Raw genomic sequence first — 19,983 nt, forward strand, 5'->3', positions numbered from 1 at the left:
TGTCCCCAGATTAAAAAATTGTGGAAGTGCCACCACCACCATTTTTAAGCACCAGGACGCTGATCCCCTGGACGAGCTGCCCGCAGCTGTCTCACTCCCTGCCCTGGCCCCAGGCCCCCTAGCTGAGCAGCGCCCCCAGCCCCAGCCCCACTACCTCCCTCAGTATGGGGGCCTCAATCTGTTCTCCCATACCCTTTCCCCTCCACAGACTTACCTGCAGGGAGCTGCTCTCCATGCTTCCTGGCTGCATTCCTGTAAATTGGTTACCATATCAGTATCGGCTGATATGGCTGTTTAACAATCAGCTATCGGTATCAGCCAAGAAAATCTTTGACAGTGCACCCCTAGTATCCAGTGCACCCCTAGTATCCAGTGCACTCCCCAGATCCCTAAAGGTATCCATCCCAGTTGATGAGATCAGAGCAGATATGTTATCATGTAAAGCAGGGCTGTAAACAGTGGATCTAGTGGTGTGCTTAGAAGGAAAGCTGGTGACATGGTGGTAGCTGCAGTAGACAGTCAGTTCCCAATCCAATGTGGTGTTCATATGGCCATTGCAAAGGTTCACAGTTGTGTCCAAGAAATACGTTTGCTGAGTGGAGTATTCCAGAGTCAGTTTGATGGAAAGGTGGAAGTTGTTCAAGTCCTGGTGGAATTTATCTAGAGATTCCTTCCCATGTGTCCATAGGATTAAGATATCAGTGTACCTCAGGTATAAGGGGGATAAGAAGGCAACTACAGAGAAAGCAGGGATAATGTCAGAGCCAGGCCATGCCCTCTCAGCCCCTCCCTGCATGTGGGTAGACTGGCCCTGGGCCACATGCCTTTCCCCTGTGCAGCAAGATTGAAGCCAGGCTTTCCCCCTGCCCCCTCCTTGTGACCAGGTCAGGTCTCCCAGATGGATCTGGCCACCAGGCATACCAGACACTGCTCATTTGGCCCACAGGTGAAAAAGTTGACCACCAGCAATGTAACAGAATGAAACCACTCGCACTGGAAAGTTCACTGTATAACACGTAAAAGTCACGAAATTCCTCTGTAACAGAGCAGAATGCTAGGAATCTTTGAGATTCTATCCACCTGCCCTCTAACAAGGGCATTTTTCAACTATGGGATAATTGTAGTAAAATAGATTTACTTAGTAACAACCCAGGATTCTCCAGAGCCTTCACCATTCTGGCTTTCTTGTCCTCTAAGGCAGGGGTACTTGGGAGGGCCTTAGAGGGTACATGCAGGCAGGCAGGCATGGAGCACTGCCACCCCTCACCCTGCACCTCTGCCTCCCAGGAGGAGGGCTGGGAAAGGGGGGGGGCGGGCGGGCGAGGGCAGTGGCGCTCTTCTGTGGGCTGCTCAGGCACAGCCTGGCTGGCTGGATGCAGGGGAAGAGGAGAAGCTTGCACATGGCAGCTGCTGCTGCCACCGCCACCTCCCACCACCCTACTGCACTGCCACTGCTCTAAGTCCAGCTGCACGCCACTCCCCCCCCCTCCCCCAATCTAGCCACCAGGCATACATTTACTAAAAAAGGTTGAAAACCCCTGCTCTAAGGAGATAAGCAGAGCTAATAAATTGTAACATGTCAACAATATTCATTTTTAGGGCCATCTCATTGAACACCTTCAGTGAAGAACGCAGGAAAAAAGTGATGGCTCATCAAGGATGCTGAACAGCTCCTTTCAACTCTTAGAAAACCCTTGTCAGTTCAAAGTATAATCTCATGCTGTCCCATTGCCTTAAAAAAAAGATCCGTATAATAGAGTCAACACAACTGACAGTGTGCAAGGAGGAAAGGAACAAAATAGCTCATTTGGCTCTGCAATGTCAAGAGAAGTAAAAAGCAGTAAAAACTAATTATTATTAGGAAAGTAGGTAGACATGGCCCTGAACACACAGAGAAAGGTCCACTGAATAGGAAAGTTCAGTAACTTCTCAGAGTAAAACTATACAGTTAGAAAAGTAAAAATAAGTTACATTATTCAATATAAAATTGATATGTAAATCATTAGCTTCCAGTTGGGACCTAACTTAAACTTTAAGGAGAGGAACTTAACTAGGGTTTTGTTGCTGTTTATAAAGCAATTTCAAAATTACCCTGATAGTGAATGCTGAGCCTAGCAGTGACATCTTAGTTTGGCTACCACTATACCCAACTTTGCTTTTAGCTTAACTAACACAGCTGTATTTTCCAAAATTCATGATAATGAAATCTAATCTAGTTTAGCCCTGGAGGAAAGCTTCTCTACAAAGAAACAAAGATGTTTACTTGATAAGTCACTGTGCTATTGCTGAGCCTTCAGCAAGTTTTGTATCTCTAAGGAATACCTTAGCAATGAGATATAAAAAAACTTGTTCATTTGTAACACTGCTTAGAATGTGTTATTTAGCTTAAATGTAACATTTCTCTTGTCTATTTCCTCAATACAGTATCATCCTTCTTACCCAATTCTGACCTGCTGTGGTCTGCATTCCTTGCTACAGGAGAATTGCTTTATTATTTTTCTATAGTGAAAAAATAAGTGAAAGCTAAGAGCTGGCATTTTCCACGGGATATCTTAAGTCTGTGAGTGGTTCCTCGAGTGAAAGAGGTTAAGAACAACTGGTCTAAGGTCATGCCATTTTCACCCCCTACCTTCCACAATTATCCATGGTGGGGGCAAATATTTTTTATTCCTAGATTATCAAAAAGGCAAAGAAAAATTGTGCCAGCAAAGTCTGGTATGGCAAAACTTTACAGTGGCAGGTCAAGCCTGCCTTATCTTTGAGCAAAGTGGAGTTTCTTCTCAGTGAGAATTCTTTCTTTTACCATATTGAAAATATTGATTGCAATAAAACTCATCAGTCTGTTATCACAGATATGGTATCAAAAGTGATAGGCTGGAAGAGACCATCATTTATTCAATAAAATGTGTGTATTTGGGGGGCAGGATAGCCTTCCTTTGAATAGGAAGATGCATTTTTGCAAAGGTATGTGAACAAATGATAGAAGAGTTGAACTAAAATTCAAGATCCAATCTTGAGTTCACATCAAAGTTAGCAACTTGAAATTATCTATATGAACGAACAAATCAGAACACCCCAACCCCTGGACAAGTTGAGTTTAGATCAAGGTTTTGAATTCACAAACTTGGGAACATTCAGATACAGGATTTAAAAATCATCTCAGTACAAAAACTCAGAACATAAAAAGGTCTGGGAGTTTAGTCTCAAATCTAACCTATTCAGTTTATGACTTAAAAATACGCTGCTCCTCATTGTTTGTCAAGCAAATAAAATTTGACAAAACTTATGCCAAGCACTATAAAAGAATTTACTATATAAAGAAAATGTTATAATATAACCATATATATGTACAGTATATTACAGTACAATAAATATCTATTTTTAAACTTGACTTGATTTTAAACTTTTAATAATGTCTAGAAAAAGAAGGTCAAGTTTTAAGAAATTTTATTTTGTAGTTTCAAAGGTCTGAGCGTTTATACATCCAAAACTGTCCAAACATTCTCTACATTCAATGCATCTTCCGAGTGTTAGGATACAGCCCCCCAGAATCCCTGCCTCTACATCTCAGAAATCTCCCAATTTCCCTTCTGATTTAAAAGAAAATGTCACTATAGTCAACGTTAATGTTGTATAGCTCAGGTTGTCTCATACAGGACTGCACAAAATTAGATGGAATTCAGGTAAGAATCAGATTTCTCAAGTTTTCATACCTCAGCTGGGAATCTTTTAGCAAATTTTCTGTATCTTCTGTTTCCTGATCAGGATGTGCTAGCTATACCAATATTCTCAGTTATAGTCCCAGTCAGAAGCCAGCTCTTCTGAGCTACTTTTGTAGGAAAGCTAATAAATCAACTAGTCTGGCATTCTGAATATTAGATAATCACTAGCAGATGAGAGGTGGGGGAAGCACGTATTGCAAGTACTTAAGAATGAAGATTCACCTCATGTCATTTTTATTAAAAACAAGAACAAAAGTAAAAGGAACAAAAAGGAAGCATTAAATCTACTAATTTATTTTAATATCTACGTAAGTCATTACAGGGCAAAATACCAGGCACGATTTGTCTGGAGGATGCTAGTAATATTTGCAGAGGATTTATGTTAAAAAATCTTAAGACAGATACAGAACATTTTGACTTAGAAAGAAAAAAAATTAACAAGTCCTATGTCAAACCAGATTCTGTTGTCTTTAATGAAGTAAAACCATTGCTGGGTTCCAATCACCAGTGGGGGCGCAAATTAGGACATGGATCCTTTGGGGAAGGTGGGGGAAAGCCGGTAGGGAAGAGGTATATGGAATACACACGCATACTAAGCAATGCTGAGCTATGGGGTCACCATGGCTTGAAGCTTGATTCTGCCATGAGCCCAGCCCAATTAAATATATGGTAGATCATGAGCTTTTTGGCTTTATACTAATATCATGCAGTTTGCATAAGTAGATACAAAAGTGCTGTTTAAAACCTTGCTACCTGTGCTAAAACTTGCAGCAGTTTCAAAAAAGGTAAAATGAATCAATTCTGAATGAATGAACTAAATTATTGAAGGCATGTTTATTTCAAGGTCAGCATTTTCACATTTCACTCTCGCCCTCTGCCCTTCACTTCCATATGTTCAGGGCGAGTAGGGTCTAACAGTAACGGGGAAGGGGCTGCAGGGGGAAGAACTTGGGGCAAGGGGTGGGCAGAGAGCAAGGGAACCACCTGAGCCCCTCCAGATTTATTTTCTCCGTTGTAGCTCTGGGAGGGCAAATTCAAGGCAAATCTCTAATAATTAGATTCTATACCTGGAAAATTGTAACAAATTTATAATTTTCCCATATATAGATTCTAATTATTAGGTTGCCTTACATTCAAGTAAATATGATACTCTGAATTAAAATCAGATGGATAGTTTACACACACACACACACACACACACACACACACACACACGTGAAAACTATCCTTCTGCATATACACACACAAATATCCATTGTATGTACACAATACCGCACATACTTCATGCTCTCAATCTCTTTGAGATGCACATTCCCCTATCCCTGATATCTAGGAGACACCGCCCTTTCCCCCCTCATTCATAATGGTGGAAAGAGGAACCTAAACTATAAAATACTCGTACCAAATAAACTGCATTTTGTATTTTAATTAGCAATACAAAAAGGCATTTGTAACAAAGGATAAATTTGGTCTTTCATTTTGCATCTTTTGTGGATGAAGGTTAAGGTTTAGAACAAATCAATTTAGTCCATGATAGGCATAAAGTCAAATGAAAACAAAACTCACCACAACCATTGTAAGGTAGTAAAACAAACCCTAGTGAATCAAGGATGAATTGATCAGGAACTAGAAATAACGATGCATGCTAAGATATCAGCGTGAGGAGTGTTGAAGGGTACATGTCATACATCACTAAGGGCATGAGGTCAGTTAATTTAACAGCTTCCTAATAATGCAAGTCAGTGTACATTTTGCTTTTTAGTCCTTTTCAAGAATTAACCCTGTACACTTAAACCATTCAGACCCAGAATTTAAAAACTCCTCCTAAATGATATTGTGAAAATGGAGAAAAATTATAGTGCAAGTACCATTAGTTCATCATTTTTGGGGAAGTGCTGGAGAAATAGTTTGTGTACTGTTACTAGGCACCTTGACAAAAATTAAAAACAATGGGAAGGGAAACAAAATAAACACATTTTGACAGAAAATCTGAGAAGAGAAAAACTATTTCAATGTATAAAAATTCTGATTTTTTGTTAGAAATGCAATACTGTTAGAGGGCTACACTGAAAAACTACATTCTTGTTCTCACACTAAATCCAGAGGCAGCAGAGTTGAGCTGTTGAACTGTTGAAAATCCTGCTCAGACTCTCCAAAGCAAATATGCATCTTTACTCATGTTGTTAGCAAGCCCCAAAACATTTTTAAGCATCTGAAAGATCAGGGCTTAACTGTATAGTGTAATTTTAAACCTGATTAATTGAACCTTGTAAGTAATTACTTAGGCCATGTATAGACATTGTTTCTACCAGAAAAGTCACCACTCTCCTGTAGAAACTAGGAGGTTACAAACATTCATTTAGTTTCATCAGGGGAAGATATGCCGCCTCTTGGAGAAAGGTCTCCTTTGCAAGAGAAACTCTCTCATGAGAATGAATTCCTGTATGTCCCCTCCCAGCCTGGTCCAGCAAGGGAGAAGAGCAGTGGAGCAATGCTCCCCACCTCTTCCCCCCCCCCCCCCCCAACCAGAAACTGCCCACTTTGAGGAACTTTGCCCTCAACTGCACTCCTTGTATCCAGGAACAGCACAAAGGATAAAAAAAAGAAAACATTAACAATAAAAAGTCTCATATCTGTAAAATATGTAAATGGGCCCATTTAAAAAATCATTACACTGTTGCATATTCATAATCTTAGGTTTTCTGATATTGATGTTCACTGCGCTGTGTTTTCTGTTTATATGTCAAGTCAACACCATGGTAACCTACATTATCACCTCTTTTAGATCTTGAGCAATTTATGTAATTAGTTAGAAACAGCTTGTTAAAATTATTTCTACTTTAACATGCACACCCTATAGATCCATTTCCCCTTTTAAAGCTTTGGCTTTATTGAAAGTATGCACACTAGCAATAAAATTAATCTGGTCACTTTTGAAAGAAATAATATTTTTTAGGATACATTTTGACAAGTTAGCATTTTTACCTTCTCAGAAATAGAGTTCAATGAACAACGTTTGTCTGCTCTCTCTCCATGTACAATATAATTACAAATCCTTCTCTCTCAATTTTAATACTGATTTCTGTTACTGGCTATCTATTTTCATTAATAATACCTTTTTTAACAGTCGCATTTCAGACCCAGGGCCTGCGGCCTGGGAATCATATGAAATTACTTGATGATAATTACCAGGTAGTTATATGAAAACAGACACCTACTGAAGAACTGTTTTGTTTTGTTTTTAAACTAAGACCACCAATTTAAATAGAAGCCATATTATTAAAACAACAGCAAAATAAAAGCAAAAGCTGTGGAAATCATAAGCTAAGTTTACATAAGCAGACAGAAAAAAATAAACTGCCAGAAATCTGAAAGAAATATTGCCTATCAAAGGCTGTGGATGAGGTAAATGAGGCCATACAAGAAAATTCTGTCCGAATACTTGAGTTTTATTATTGCTATAGTTCTCCCTGTTGTAGATCTCTCCATACACTGGGCTCCTTCCAAAAACAGAGAAAGCCATGGTCCTTAGCAACATTCTATCAGTATTGCTTTTCTTTTAAATTTTCAAACTGAGCTCATTTTGAGCACTTGCCATTTTTGTTCAGACCTTTCAAAATGGCCATAAAACTATTTTCTCTTCTTCTAATCACAAAATTTTCATATGAAAAAGTCAGAAAGTCAAAAATAACGGTTTCATGACTGCTTTAACTAAGAAGCCACAACTATAGCCTCCTTATACAAGCTAGGTTAAATCTTCAAATATCAGAAAACAACAAAGCTAAAACTGCCAATCTTACAATGACAGCTGCTCTAATCACTCCAAGGTTAGGGACAGAAATTACACAAAGTGCAATAAGTGATCAGACACCAGTTCAAATCTGTACCACAATAGAAGTTCAGTGCACATAAACTGCTTTCAAAATGGCTAAAACCAGTTTAAGATAAACCTGGATGGATGTAGTATCAGACTTAACTGATTTAGGTTAAATTGATTTATCGCACTTCTGTCTCAGCTCCCCTTCAGATTCAAGTTAACTCACAGTCCCCCAGCACCTCCCTACAAACCCTCCCTCGCAGGATAGGCAGGCCAAATTTTGGCCCAAGCTGTCTGCTCCAGCAGAACAGGGAGGCGGGCTCCAGAGCCCACTGGCTTCTGGCCAAGTCCACTGCAGGCATTTCCCAAATCAAAAGTGAATGTCTGTTCACTTGTTTACTGGTACAATCTACGCAGCTTAAAATAACCTGTGAAGATTGAATCGATTCAGCCTCAGGCTTTTTGACTGTCTGTACTTAGCTCAAGACTTTGGCTGGTCTATAGCAACTAAAAAGGGATAAACAAAAATACAGCAGGATGAACAATGAGGGACAAGCCCAGCAATAGGCCCCCCTCCTTTTTTTTTTTTCCTGACTACCTTTCTTTCACTGTCATGGTGGCATCAGGTTGGGTTCACCACAGGAGCACAGGATACATCATGCTGTGTCACTTTAGGATTACCCACTTACTGGGGCTATTCCCCCAAGAAAGGTTGGATTTTGTGGCCAAACTATACAAAGAAAGACACAATCAAGTGTATCCCCTACCTTACACTTACCCCAAACTTATTTTCAGAGGGGAAATCCACAAGGTCATTCTTTAAATTCGAGGAAAATATACAAAATACATAGTGAAATCAAGTTTCCACAGTTAGAAGACTTGAATAAAACAGGCTTAATTTTTTGTTTTGCTTTAAGTAACTTCTTACTTCCTCAACATCCTATACAAAGCTACTGCAGGTCTGATACATTTTTCTTCTTGTTTCTATAAGGTTAAGACTGGCCATCCAAAAAGTAATACTAAGGGAGTTAGGGGGTAAATACTGACCTTTAACTAAGTGTATGAGACAGAATATTTATAAATTCCCTTCAGATTGGGACCACTACCATTTTTTATTAAGAACTAATTCAGTAAGAATTCTCTTTAAATAAATAATGATCATCTTTCTTCACAATTGGATATTTAAATATACTTTAAAATGTATGAAAAAAGTACATTTTGTCTAATCTGAAATGCCACTGCAGTCTTCAGATTAACAGTCACATTAACAAGCTACCCTTCTCCCATCATTTTCACCTGCTGCTGCAAATATACAAAATAATAAAATAATTGAACATCTGCTTTCATGGCCATTTCTATGCCAAAAAATAGTGTACTAATAAAACAAACAAAGAAAATATGGGTATGTGATATTTTTAAAGCCAGATAAAACTACGTCAAGGTTAACAATGAATTAGAATTTTTCTGTGAAATTGTCCCAGACAATTGACTAACAGTGGCCATGTTGTTCATCAATATTTTATTAAATAAATCAATTTTTCATATTATATTCTGGTGGAAATGATATTCATCTCAAAATGGGGAATGTTTTGTGCATTTCTCCCTCATTTTTTTTATGTAGCACATGTTTATCACATGTCAAGGCTGAGTCCCTACTTTCTCTCTTCACAGAAATACCAGAAATTCTTCTGCAAAGCAAATAAATCTGTCAAGAACCTCTGGAACTACCAGAGGCAATCCCTGTTTCAGATCAAAGATGCAAATCACTAATAGGCATTGCATGACCTCCAAGGTGTCACAGGAGACCAATTATTCAACACAAAGGCAACCCAACAGAATAACACTGAAACAGTAAATTCAGGTAGGCTTCTAAAAAAAACCAAACCAGTAGTCGTCAGGATTCATGTTACCTTTCTGCATCAATGGTTCCAAGATAAAACAATTATTTGGGGAAAGGGAGGTGTTATAGATATAAAATGTCATGGAATGGCTCAGGATATGAAAAACAGTTATAACTAAAATTTTTTTTTTCCAACTTACAATCGAGTAAAAAAAAAAAAAAAAAAAAAAAAAATTGTCTGTATTTCTCATTCATTCATTGCCCTAACTAAAGCAGTGTCTGCGTGTCTCATTCATTCACTACACCAACTAATGCATTGGGGGTTTATGGAGATGAATATAGGAATAAATTATTCAGTGTAGATAACCACTGTACTTCCGTACACTAGCCCAGATACAAAATTTCCTAAGGCTTTTTACAACCTGGACATAATTAGCCTGCAATACAAGTACAAACAGACATCCATGATTTCCAAAGCCACTATTTTTTCTGTTTTAATGCAGTGATTTCTAAAGGGTGTGAGGCAACAGATTAGCAGCAGAATTGTCTAGCAAAAAAAAAAAAATGTGCAAGATTGGGGCTCCTGCTACACTGGCCCTTCATGGCAGGATTGGGGCCTGGTTGGGTTATCAATGCATACAAGATTGGGCTCATGGATTGGATCCAGCATGCACACTGGTGAGTGAAGTGCGCTGTCATTTTAATCCAGAGAAAGTGTGTCCCAGGTATAAAAAGTTTTGGAAACACGGGTTTAATATAGTGGTGCTCAAGCTTTGGCCTCACAGGCCGCATGAGTGATGCAGAGCTGGTCCACAGGCCAAATTGGGCACCGTGTGCCAGAATTAGGCCTGCACCTGATCCAGCATTCACAGCCATGTTTTCTGGTCCCTGGGGCTCCCCCTGGGTGTGGAAGTTTGACAGCAAGGCAGGGATGCTGCCACTCCACTGCCACCATATTTCCAGACCCAGTGTGAGCTCCATGGGCTGGATGACAGGGGCTGGATCTGGCCTGAGGGCCCTGGGTTGAGCACCCCTGGTTTAATGAAGCAATAATACAGAAACATATGGGCTGCATGCACTAAGGCAAGAGTATCAAATATTTGGCCCATGAGCCACATTCAACCTGCAACATTCCCCACCACCCTCTTCTAAACCACTGGGCTGCCAGCGGGCCGTGGACAGTTTGGGGGAGCCACTCATGGTGGGCAGGGCCTGCCAGAGAATCCAGGGTCCCCGTGGACACAGCCCTTGGTGGCAGGAGGGCAAGTGACGGATTTGCTGACATAGCCCCACTTGCTCTGCAACCGCTCAGCCTCCATTACAGCAAGCAGACACCTACCCCCTTGCCACCATCCTCAGCCCAATGGATATGGCCCACCAAGAAACCTAGTGGACAAGATCTAACCCAAAGCACAGGATGATTTTGACATCTCTGCACTGAGGCATGTGGATAAAGCTCCCATTCCATTAAGGAGTAGTGCCCACCCACAGGCAGTACAATGGCATTTAAAGGCAGCAGGGCCAGGGCCTGGGGCAGGAAAAGCCTCTCTAAGTCTATTCCTACTTGTACTGGGCAGCTTAGCTGGGTGATGAGACAGTGATTTTTTTTAAGCAGGTAGAGCTGGGAACCAGGCTGGGAGGCTCTCTTCAAGCCCAGTTCTCCGCCCATTAAAAAAAAAGCTCAAGTGCCACCCAGCTGGGCAGAGGGGACAGCAAAGGAAAACTGGCAGCAGGGACTGGGCTTCATGAGCATCTCCCTGAGCCCAGTCCCTAGCTCAGCCATTGCTACCCTGTTGACAGTCTTTGGTTTGAGGACCAGACTGCAAGGGGAGCATAGGGACTTCTGAAAGATCTTTCTTGAAGGCAGGATATTTTCCATAAGAAAAACTGAATGAACGCTTATACGCTTGCAGTTTCTCCTGAAAAATCAGCAGCTCTCCTGGCGGAAATGGAATACCTTTATGTAGCCAAAGACACCAGTACAAAATTGAAGATGACTGGTCCACCCAGCTTCTGTGCTAAACTGTGCTTCAGTCTTATGGGTAAATTCAACACTATAACTTTTCCATTACAAAATAGTTCTATTTGTGTTTGTTGTACAGAATTACAACACAGAACAGTGAAAGTCTGGAAAGTCAAAGTTAAGGCTAGTAGTGTTAAAGTAATGTTACATAGTCTCAGCGTGATGTCTTGAGTTAAAACTGGCATTCAATCTTTATCTAACTTCCCTTCCTTGTGCCCCTGACCCCTGAACATCCCTCATACACACATTCCATCATTTCCTGATGAATTTCGAATTGGGTATCAAGAGAATTTTATGACGTGTCAGTTCTGTAGCAACCTTAATGTTATTTAAACAGGTTTTGTGTTTAATAAGCAATTTGTATTTAATCACGTTTATCCATTTCCAAGTTATTTGTTTAAAGATGCTTTAACCTTGACATAAAATCAGTGCCAAGCATGTGTATACATTACATTTAAAGGGTTTAATAATTAAGCCCTTTGGAGAACCATGATTCACAAGTAAGTTTCATACAGAAAGAGGAAATGCTTGCCCTTTTCTTTCTATTTAATCCCTATTCCTCCACAATTTTATGAATTATTTCATCTGTACTCTAATGTGTTTTTGTAAAGATCACCATGAAACACCAGTATAATTACTATAACAATACTACCACCCCTTGTCTCCTGAATGCCTATTTCTTCCTAATGTGACTATGATTGCTTGTATAAGATGGTAGGGTCAAGGAATCCAAGACCCTGGTCTGTGTCCTGTGGTAAAAACCTTCTGGACCACATGCACATTCTTCCCTCCTCCCTTTCCTCTGTAGAAGGCAACCATTATTACACTTAAGACCTTGTAAAAAATAAGAAATGTATTTCAACACTCATTTCCACTCTGCTTTATATAAAAGTACTGAGAATAGCAATTTTGTGTAGCTTATAAAAAAATAATGCTAAGCAAATTATAGGCATTACCTACTTTTAAAAACTGATTTTTCATCTTTAATTTAATTACACAAAACAACAACTAAAAAAATCTGCTCCAGACTCAAAGGCAAATTTCAACCTTTACTAAACAAGAATTAACATATAACAAATAAGCTATGGTTTAGATTGGATTCTATCCTGATAATTTAACATTTATCTGTTTGAAAAAATTGGTGAGACCGTGTACTTAGGTTAAGCTCTCTAAGAAATACAAGTTTTTAACTTAAAAAAAAACTTTCAGCTTTTTTAAATATTTTTGGCATTAACTTTACAAACAGAGGGAAAAAATCTCATAAGAGGAATAGTTCATAATTCTTTTCACATACAGAAACATTAAAATGATACATCTGGGAAACCAAAGTACACTTCAACCCTTACTGTCTTTTCAGGCCTGTATTGACTGCTTTATAATAGCTGCCAACATTTGGTAAGGATTATCCTTTCATTTAGACAAAAGAAAGCATTCCTTAGCTAAATCAGCACTTTTGCCATAGACTCATAAAACCTTTTCACAACACAGATTTTCAAGAGAATCCTTTAAGGTTTTAGGATGCTGCTCCTTTTACTAAGTAACAAAATACACCCCATGGTGTCTCATTGACCCCACTCAGCTCTCCTCTGACCTCTTCAATTGTTGTAGCCTAACTTCAGGGGCCACAGAATTTGCCTCCCATATCAAAAAGCCTAATGTTGCTTCCTCCTAGCACCTGGTGAAACAAAATGCAAGAGGTTCCCCACCCCCCACCCTGACTACTACTATGTTCCAGATGTCCCCAACTACTAGGTTACTGAAAGCAAGTTTTGGTATCTGCATGGTAACCAAGAAGCAACGAATTAGAACCTGGACTGTGGCAATGACCCTCTTGTTCAATTGGGCCTCAATGCTGCCCCTGCCCTAAGGATACAACAGGTCATAAAACAGGAATAGATCGTCAGCCTCCTAGAAATGCTTGCCCATTACAACACAGCGAGAAACCATTTCGAGTTCAGCACCTATTCAGAACCTCCCCCAGTCACCAAAAATATTGTTGAAAAGCTCCCAATTTGGAATGCACATCTATTTTTAAATCACTGCAAAATTTAATGACTCAAATTCTTTTCCAGACTTGCTTTAACTTTCTTGAGATGCCAACCAAATAAAACACTTCATGTGTACCCATGTACATACAGAATAAAAGTGCATTCCTAAGCATTTGTTTAGTTTTTGCAGAACAACAAAAGCTACTCCAGATTTACAGGCAAATTTCTATATTTATCCCAAGTTTGGGTGCTGGCAGAATTTAAGGTAACATCAAATTAAGGATAGCAGTGGTATCAAACTAAGTAACAAAACTGAAAGTAGAAAAGAAAGCCTTCAGTAATATTGATCAGCTTTATTTAGTGAAAGTAGTTTAAAAATTAACCAGTTCACTTAATTAAGGATATTTGTGGTGTTGAAATATGTACATTAAATAATTCAAGAATAAGAGTGTCACATGCAGCTCCTCCTAATCCTAAAAAACACCAGACATTACAAAAGTGGATGTTGAAAATAAAATTCACATGTTCTATATTAGGAATACCAAGTACAATACCTTCCTGTGTTTCCTTTAGCCTTTTCGAAATGCATTCATTTTTAAAGCTCGTAGCTAAGAGTTTGAGAAACTTGCTGCCACGTTATCTAGATTTTTTAAGTTCTTCTGCACCTGCAAAATAATGAGGGAGAAAAAAAACAAAATAAATGATACCAGTGAAGATTCAACATATGATATGGTTTGCAATAAGTCATTAAAAATCACCTATCAAAGCTCATATTTGGCAAAAATATTGGACAGAGTCTCTGCACTGACTAACTCTTCTTTCCAATTTCTATGTCTGCAGAACTGGAAGCACTTTTTTTTGTTTGTGTAAGCTGACAAAAAAAGAAGAAAAAAGCATTGTTTAAAAAAAAAATAGCTGGTGAAAATGTAAATTATATTACATTTTCTGCAGTATTTTCTCCTTCTGTGCCATTAAACAACAAGACAATCAATTGCTTTGGATCAAATGGCAAGAGGCTTGACTATATGATCCAACCCCACTGGAGTCAAATGGAATTTTGCTACTAATTTCAATGTTTGCAGAATAAGGACCTAACATATCGAGAACTTGCTTAAAAGATAAAAAAGAATCTTTTTTTGCAGCAGTGTAAATACTAGGACAAGTAATTAAGACAAGTAATTTTCATACCCTTCCTTTTAAAACATATGTATCTTCAGAGAAAAGGTCAAAATTATTTCTAGACAAAAAATAAGAGGGTGGACTGCAAATTTTTCCCCTCCTCAACACCACAGCAGCCATCAGAAAAACAGTTTCATTTCCTAATTCCCAACTCTAATTCCTAAAAAGAATACTTTTAAGAGAGCTATGAATATGGCAACAGGGTTTGCTACAAACAGAACAGATGTCAAGTTCTTAAGCACCTAGAGAGTTGAAAAGATTTGTAAACAAAAGAGAAAGGCTTAACTTATCGTTGGACAAATTATATTTAATATACAAGACCTTCCTAGTCAATACAGGCAATCCATGTCTCAACAATGAATAGGCCATATTATGCCTGCAAATATTTAAAAAATTCACCCATTGATTGCAACTGCAATAAGTACTTGCTAGGCAGTGTTCACAGACATTTGTGAAAGCATGGCAATAATGCAAAATAGTCTGAATTTAAAAAAAGATTCTCTCCAATGATATAATTTTGTTTCCCTCTCCTTTTTCACAATCCAAAAATTAAAAAAAGTCATTGAAGTTTTCCCTTACCTCTTAGACGAGAAAGTTCTTTCCCTATAACACAAAATACCCTGAACTAAAACATCTAAACACAGCACATCAAGATCCATAGTCATTGGGAATACTCTGAGTCACACAACCTCGCTGTCCTAGAAACAGTATGTTTATCATGGTAAAAAAGGTTAAAGCGCAGAACTTTTGACCACACTGTAAAAACTCCACAAAGGCTTTGATGACTGAAAAAAATCCATAATCCAATTCCAACAGCTCCTGGGTCTGAAATTGCTATTTTTTAGCCACGTGCTGAACATTTCACCTGCTAGTAATGACATTTTTGTATTTTCTTCTAATTACACTCAAAGTTAAGACCTTTGGCCCTAGGCCACAGACCTCTATTCAGGCTGCACACATTCTCTTAAATGCCCTGATCCTTTGTTGTCACTCTGAGTCTTTCATCTATTATTTACATCCATTGAGAAGGGAGATACTCTACCATTTGTGAAGCTTTAAAGCTTCTAATCATCTTAATTTCTTCGCCTTTCAACCCATGCTTCCCCTCATGGAGCAATGCCAAACAATGTGACAAAATCATTTTTCAAGCCAAGATCCCCATCTTCCCGAAAACCCCTCCCTAAACCTTGACATAATGTGGCCCCTCTGTGAGTGAAGACTCATTTTGTTCTTATCTGACTCAGACCTCTGCTGCTTTAAAAAAAATCATTCTCTTTCAGTTCAAGAAGTCAACCCCACTTACATACAGCTAAATTAGGAAATACTGTATTACTTGTTCCTTTTTATTCTGAGCAAGATATGAAATGCAGAAATCACTATTTATTTAAAACAGCTTTGTTAGCTTCCTCAGACACAGATTTATCAAGTGTACTTGGTCTTGGTTTTATATTGTCACATAAAATTAATTAGCATTCATTAAAATAGAAGTGATGGAAAAAAGACATGCTTGCATGCTTGCCTATCCAAAATAAAAAGACACAAGGAGTAATAAAAATAAACATAGAATAGTGCCATCAACATGCAATTTTTAGTATTGCAAAGTTAATTTCTCTTAAAGTTAAAATCAAAGGAAACAATGAAAAGCACAATTTCTTCCTCAGATCCCACAAATACTCTTCTGACTGTGCCTCAGATACAAAGAACAACAGAAAGCAAGCAATAACATTTTTACCATGACAGAAGAAATTCTCAGATCACTGCAGCCACCAAAAAATCTTAGCTTCCAACACATTTGGAATATGACAACACGTGATTCATCTTGGTTCTTTCTTCCAGTGTTGCTTGGCTTACTTTTGATTTTTAACAGTGTTTCCTTGTTGTTTGTCCCCTCTGAGGACCCCCAACCCCCTTGTCTTTTCTTATTTTCACCATTTGCTTCAACTGGCAGTTCACTTGAGACCCATCCATCTTACAATGCCTAAAGTGACAGATGCTCTTAGGAATGACCATACTGCTGAGTGAACAAAAGATAACATCACCTCTAGGAACTCAAGGGAGAAATACAACTGCAACCTTAAGACAGGGTTGTCCTAACGGACACTGCACCATAAACTTCTCTCAAGTGAAAAAAGAAAACAATTCCAAAAAAAGGAATCTGCCACAATCAAAGGCAGAAAAAGAGTGGGGTTGTGGGTTTTTTGTTGTTGTTGTCACTGTGATGGCCTTTACACTCTTTGTTACCTCCATGGAAGATTCTTGTCGAATTAAAACAGGATGGAATAAAGAGGTTTAAACAGAAGTTGAAGACGACTACATATAAATTGTATTAACTTCTGCATGGTTTTTACAGCACGGTTCATAGCCTTTCAGTACGATTTTAACACAATGCCACAAATTCTTCAGCAAAAAATCACAATTACTTGTTGATCCCATTTTACAAGATGGTTAAAAGTTTCTACAGAACAACTATCACTCAATTCAATTCTACAGGACTGTTCTCTAGAGATAAAACACATGAACAGAGGAAGTTCCAAGGCATGGGAAAATGTACGTGTGCATGAGTTATAGACAGACAGATCTGCTTCAACTGTCACCGTTTTAAAACCATAAATATATGATAACATGTGTGCTTCATTAATATCTAATATTTACTACAGTTCAATGGCATCTTGACACCGCTGACCTGAACATTCTAGCACAGGTTTATTTTAAATAAATGAAGAAAACTTAATTTAAATGATACATTTTCAAACAGAGAGCATAACATAGCCTGCAATTTCAGTCAGTAGTATTAGCTTCAAGTCATAACATATACATAACATTTATTATGCAATCTGTAAGTGACCACACTTATAAAGCCTGGGAGGGAGTATTTTAGGTGGTGCTATACATCTCTTACATAACAAAGAAAAGGCCATATTAACATCTCCCAGCAACAAACTAATGTAATGAGTGAGGAGCTACAGACACTACAGCAGGGAGCTGTGGATGCGAAGCTTCTCTCCTTTGCTTTCTCTCTCCTCCTCCTCCCCCCATCAAGGATCTAAAAGGGATCTTGCCTTCAGTTTTCAAACAATAAAAGGAAATAAGCTTCACTGCAGAATTCAAAATTGATGTCATATGAGCATACAGGCAAAACTAGAAACCTGGGACAAAAACAACCAAACAAAAAACAAATCAAGAGGACTAATGAATGCAACAACTTGAGTTCAGTGTTAGTTTGTTATCCATAATCAGATATACATTTCTTAATCTATATTTATTAGTTGCACAGTAATTTCTTCACCATCCATAAATAATTAAAAAAAACCCAAATCTAGAGACATTGTCATCAATCTTCACATACAAACTAATCCATTTCTAATGTACTGCATTTTTTTTTCATTGAGCAGAAAAAAAGTAAAACTTTTTATAAAGACTAGTACATCCTCCTCATTTTTAAACACTGTAGTAATTTGGGAATTTTACTTTACTCTGAAATGAGGATCCATCAGTTTAGATCCCTATGTCACACAGAATCCTACCGACTTTAGCAAGTGCAAGGGTCTGGACAAAGAAGAGCTGGATGCAGGCTCAGGGTCTTGGTATCATAAGTTCTTAAATAAATAATTAAACCCCACTGCAAGTCATGTAGTATGGTTACCATTTCTTCATGGTTCAAGATGTCCCAGGTGTAGAGAATTAAACCGCAGAAAACATAGATTGTTTCTTCTGCAATTAAACCTATTACATAGGAACCTAAAAGGAAGACTACTCTGATTATCCCCCAAAGGATGGCTCTCAATTGTGCCTCCATACCATCATCTGGACACCTGTATCCACTCAGCTTTCTATGTCTACCATGGAGTCATGCTGCTAAAGCTTACATTTCTGGCTGCTGTCCCTCAAAAGTTTTCATTTAGGGTGAAAAGAGGTGTGCCTGAAGAAAAACTATGCAGATCCCTAGCCTGTCATAGCTAACAGTTCTAGGAGGAGAAGGGAGGAAAAACACCTTAGTTATGTGAAGGGTGACCATACATCCAGTTTTTTCCCAGGACAGTCCCATTTGAAACACTTATCCTGGATGCCCCATTGCTTTAGTAAAATGAATTATTTGGTTCTGTTTTCAGAAACCTCCAGAGATCTCCAATGCTCGGCAACCCCCCATGGCGCTCTTATATTTTAAAATCACAGCTCCTGGAGACAAACAATTAGTTAAGAAATCTCAGCTTTCTTTAAAAACAGGGTAGGGAGGAAAAGAAAATTTCCAAACTAACCCCTCCTAGACAGAAGTTTGGAAAACATGAAATATGAAAGATTAAATAAGAAGCGGTATATACAAAATCAGTTGGGGGCCAACTCCTTTGGCAGGAGTGACACAAGGTAAAGCCTGCTCCCTCCCCAAGTGCTATTCTGATCCCCTTCTCCTGCCCAATCCATTGCTCTACTCTCTCCTGCCTCTCCAATCTGTTGCTCTGCTTTCCCCTGCCTCCCCTATCTGTCGCTGCTCTCCCTGCTCCGTGCCAGATCTACTGTCACACAAAGCAGCGGAGCATGCAATTTGTGGTGCATGTGCTGCGGGTTAGCCACCCCTACTCAAAGCAATTTGTTCAGCACTTACCTACCTTCAGTTATAACATTTGTCCTAATATTCAACCTAAATCTCTCTTGTTTCAATCTAAGTTATTATTTCATATCCTGTCTCCTGTAGACCCAGAGAAAAGTCAATATCATTTTAGTATTTGAAGAGGGTTTGATAAATCTTCCATCTTATCCTCTCTAAACTAAAGAATCCAAATTCTTTCAACCTTTTCTCTTTAGTCATGTTTTCTAGACCACTAATCATTTTTGTTACTCCCTTCTGGACTCTTTCTAATTTTCTTATATATTTCTTGAAGTGTGGTGCCCAAAATAAGACATATGCATCTTGAGGCTTTACCAGTGATGAACAGAGTGGAAAAAATCACTTCCTAGGGCTTACATTAACACGTCTGTTAACATAATTTAGTATGCCATTGCCTTTTTTTTGCAATACTATTCTGTTGACTCGTATTAAACTTGCACTCAACAGCAAAACTACCAAAACTGACTACTTAATATAATCTCATTATTTTAAAATCAATCTTTTGTTTTGTTCTGTTTTTTTAATTTTTTTGCCTGACTCATTAACACCAGGGCTTGTATGTACTATGAACCTCTGGACAAGATGTGAACCAAATTGAAGTAGATGATAACATTTATTTCTGATTAGACAAGACAGGCTATATTATCCCATAGATATAAATCTTACATCTCAAAGTTATCAGCTGTAAGTTGAAACACAATAAAAGAGAATCATCTTCAGTTAACATACAATCCATTTTCTCCACATTCCAATTTATAAATATTGCAAAAGCAAAATACTAGATCCTAAACCAAAACTTAGTCTATGAACA

At 38.4% G+C, this 19,983-nt stretch overlaps 1 protein-coding gene across 9 annotated transcripts in view; it reads right to left on the minus strand.

Moving 5' to 3' along the window:
• The window catches only part of GREB1L (GREB1 like retinoic acid receptor coactivator), a 216,134-nt gene that overhangs the window by 103,698 nt on the left and 92,453 nt on the right, over positions 1-19,983 (minus strand). For 8 of the 9 annotated variants that reach the window (XM_014606644.3, XM_019490421.2, XM_019490419.2 and 5 more), the window contains one exon: positions 13,945-14,055. The exons of the other annotated variant lie outside the window; for it this stretch is intronic. The gene's annotated coding sequence lies outside the window, so the exon portion shown is untranslated. The remainder of the gene's footprint in view (positions 1-13,944; positions 14,056-19,983) is intronic. 9 annotated transcript variants of the gene reach the window in all.

This window comes from Alligator mississippiensis, chromosome 3, assembly GCF_030867095.1.
Source record: "Alligator mississippiensis isolate rAllMis1 chromosome 3, rAllMis1, whole genome shotgun sequence".
Classification (NCBI taxonomy): Eukaryota; Metazoa; Chordata; order Crocodylia; family Alligatoridae; genus Alligator; species Alligator mississippiensis.